Source organism: Myotis daubentonii, chromosome 16 (assembly GCF_963259705.1).
Source record: "Myotis daubentonii chromosome 16, mMyoDau2.1, whole genome shotgun sequence".
Taxonomy (NCBI): Eukaryota; Metazoa; Chordata; class Mammalia; order Chiroptera; family Vespertilionidae; genus Myotis; species Myotis daubentonii.
Window position 1 is genome coordinate 22,995,864 of NC_081855.1, and position 3,954 is coordinate 22,999,817.

At 55.0% G+C, this 3,954-nt stretch overlaps 1 non-coding gene across 1 annotated transcript; it reads right to left on the reverse strand.

The window, feature by feature from the left end:
• Window positions 1–945: 945 nt before the first annotated feature.
• On the reverse strand, window positions 946–1,106 carry LOC132219481 (U1 spliceosomal RNA). The gene has a single exon (XR_009449482.1). It is a non-coding gene; the product is annotated as a U1 spliceosomal RNA (small nuclear RNA).
• Between the last annotated feature and the right edge of the window lie 2,848 nt (window positions 1,107–3,954).

Consider the following 3,954-nt stretch of genomic DNA (forward strand, 5'->3'; position numbering starts at 1 on the left):
CCACAATGAAAATAAATTTTTAATTGCACCATTAAAAATAATAATTCAAATAGATCTTAAAAGCTCTCATTACTGGTGACAGATGTTAACTAGACCTATCACAGTGATCATCTCACACTGTATACTGATATCAAATCATTATGTTATACACCTGGAACTAATATATGCCAATTATACTTCCTAAATCACATCTGCCGCTCAGGCAGGGTGGGGGGGGTCAGACCCCGGAGAGGGGGCACCGAGTCCATGGGACGGACCGTCACTCACCCTCTCCTGCTGCAACTGACCATGCCTCACCCTCGAGGCCAGGCATCTCCGCTGGCCCCAGCCCTCTGGGAGCCCCAGGGTCTGAGGAACAGTCTGGAAACTTCTGGCCCCAGAGAAAGCCCCAAAGCACAGCCAAGCAGGCCCCTCAAGTGGCATTCCCTAAGCTCGTCACTCATGATCCACCTTCTTGGCTGAGACCTGCATTATTATTCACTTAGTGTTTCTCTTCAAACACTTAAAAATGCTTTAAAAAGAAAAAAAGAAAAAAAGAAATAAAAAGGCCTAGGTCCTAGCACCTGGATGAGGTTTGTCCTGCCCGCCCCCCCCCCCCGCCCCCCCCACTGCTGGGTCCCTGAGCCCCCAGCTCTAGTCCTCAGCGCCTGGCCAGAGCCAAGGCCTCAGCCTCAGTCCTGAACCCCGGGGTGGAGGGGAGGTCCGACCCCTCGGGCTGAGCATCACACGCCCTCTGGGTCATGCAGCCCCCCTCCCTCTGTGCAGCCGGTGCCCAAACACACCCGTACACCTGGCCCCGCGCCTCTGCTGCTGCCCTCACCTGCCCTGACCCTGGGCACATCCTGTGCTGCCCTCGGGGCCCTGCGCCGCTGTCTGTTCTTCCCACAATGGCCCCTGGTGACCTCTCTGCCACATCCCAGCGCTGATCACACTTCTTTTTCCCCCCAGGGGAGAGCGCGAACGCAGTCCCCACCACCACAGATTATGCAGTTGAGTTTTCCACGTTTAGGGAAATCGCAGGGGTCAGCATATCCGAGTGCCATGGATAAGCCTCGCCCTGGGAGAACCGCCTTCCTGACCTGGTACCTCCCCTGCCCGGTGAGTGCTGATTGATTTTAGAGAGAGAGGAAGGGAGAGGGAGACAGGAATATCAATGAGAGAGAAACACGGATCGGCTGCCTCCAGCAGGCCCCCCCACCAGGGATCGAACCCACAACTGGGGCATGTGCCCTGACTGGTTCATGGGTCGATGCTCAACCACTGAGCCACACGGGCCAGGCTCATGCTCACCTTTCAGAGCTCAGCTCAAGGTCATCCCCTAGAGAGGCCTGACAACCCTACGGAAGCCGCTGTGTTCAGGACCTGCTCCCTGTGTATGTCCCTGGGGGCAGGGACCTAGCACAGTGCCTGGCCCGGGCCTGGCGGCCCTCAGTTCCCTTCAACAGTGGCTGAAGGGAGGGGTCTGAGCGCCTAGCAGCTGGTCCAGCTGTGGCTGGCTGGGGAGACCTCGGGATCACAGGTGGGGCGGCTGGGAGGAAGGAGGGGGGGGAGGCCAGCGGAGGCCCCGCCAGCCAGTCCTCCAGGCCTTCTCCGGCTCCTCCCCAGGCCGGCGGCGGCCTTGGAGACAGCAGCATTTAGAGGGAGGAGGTAGGGAGAGCGGAGGGTCATCCATCAGCCAGAGACGTGGAGAGCCTGGTAAATCAGGCACGCTGTCTGAGGCCCCTCGGCCAAGTGTCTGCCTGGTGCTCCGGGCGTCTGGGAGGCAGGCGGAGGGGCCTTCAGCCCAGCTCCCCCGTGGGGGCTGGGGACAGCCCAGGCCACTCCAGGGACACCTGGTTGAAGAGGGGGGGCCCAGGCAGTGCTCCATGCCCACCGCCTGCCCTGCCTTCAGGCACCTCGGCGTGTGATCCCAGAGGTGGCAATTACCTTATGTAATCCTCACCCCATCTTGCAAGGGATTTTGTTTTAATTATTTTGAATTTCAATAGACAAGAGTATAGAGACGAACATAACAAACCCGAAAACACACCCACCAAAATGAACAGTCCCATCTTTTTTTAGAGAGGTGTTTCAGCTTTAAAAATGTGAATTATAACATAGAAATTTGCATAAAACACAGATGCACAGTGTAATGAAGAGTTACAAAGCAAACACCAGCATAATCGCCACCGCATCCTCACAGAAGTCCTGCAGGAGAAAGCTGCCCGCCCCCCTACCCCGCCCCCACCCCCAGCCGCCTGGGATGCGGCTGTGTCTTTCACACACTTCTCCTGCCCCTGCATATTCTAATTTTTATGACACTATTGACTATGTTTCCTGGTCTTTTAAACATATAAACACTGCCCAGCTGGCTGACTCAGTGATTGAGCATCAACCTATGAACCAGGAGGTCAGGTTCATGCTGGGGTTGAGGGCTCAATCCCCAGTAGGAGGCATGGAGGAGGCAGCCAGTCGATGATGTTTTGCTCTCATTGATATTTCTATCTCTCTATCCCTCTCCCCTTCTCTAAAATAAATAAAAACATATTTTACAAAATATAAATTTAAAAAAACACATTACAGATAAAAATCTCCCTTCCTGAGCACCAGCCCCATCCCAGGGGGAAGCGTAATGATAAACTGATGCATATTATTCCCGACTCCGTTTGATATTTGTACTTGTGTTACATGGTATAAAACTTTTAATAAATGGCATCAATACTGCACGTCGTATTCTGCCACTTGCTTTCCCACTTAACTCTAAATGCTTTATAAAAACAGCTTTATTGAGGTGTAATTTATACACCATAAAACTCAACCATTGGAAGTATATGATTTAATGATTTTTGGTCAATTTGCGGAGTTGTGCAACCATCAGCACAATCCAATTCTGGAACATTTCCACCCCTCCTAAGACGTCTAAATGCGTTTTCGTTTTCTCTCTTTTTCGCTAAATGCTTTTTGATATACATTTTAATAACTGCCCCATGTAAAGCCCTTACTTTGTGCCAAACACTGTCCTAAGAGCATTCTGTAAGTCACGCATTTAACCCACGTCGGTGAGTATTCTTAGGGACAATGGCGGGGCGGGTGGCGGGGCACCGGGAGGGTGAGTAACCTCCAAGGTCACAGGGCTGGAGGCAGCAGGACAGGCTCCGGCCCCGGCTCTCGGACGCCAGCGCCCAACCTGAGCGGTCTCACGCCACAGCCGCTCTGAGCCTGCGCATCGTTCCTGCCCTGCGGCATGCCAGGCAAACACCTTCACCCCCCCCGGAGGAGAAACCGAGCCCGGGGACGGGAAGCAGCAGAGCTGGGGTTTGAATCCAGATCTAAGTAACGCCCGGGCCCTCTGGCCCTTTCTAGTCTCCTCTGTCGCTCTTCTTTTTCATCACAGGAAAGGGAAAAAGGGAGAGACAGGAGGAAGAGGGAGGGTGCAAACGGAGAGAGAGACGTAGGAGCCAACTTTCATGTATACGCACGAACACGTGCACGTACACTGGTGCCCACACCTGCACACCCACACAGGGGCACACAGCCACACGCATGTGCACGTGTACATACGCCCAGCTGCGCACACACGCAGCCCTCCAGAGTGGGTGTTCAGAGGCCCTTTGTTGCTCTGAGTGAAGAGACTGTGTGTGTGTGTGTGTGTGTGTGTGTGTGTGTGGGAGGTGGGGGTTCACCTGGTGGGATCCCCTGGTGGCCCCGTGTCAGGGTCCAGGCCTGGGAAATGCCCTGTCATGGCCGGCCCCTCCCTGCTGGGAGGGTTTGACCTCCGGAACCCACAGCCTCTCTTTGCCCAGCTGCCGAGGGCCTTTGCTATATAAAGTTTCAGCGCCAGGGCAACAGCGGGCGCCATCTCCCGGGACTTCGCTGAGAAGTCCGGGGCCAGCCCAACCCCGCGTGCTGGGGGCCGAAGCCACGCGTCTCTGCTCGCTGGCCTGGATGCTTCCTGTCCCCAAAGATCACTCCTGT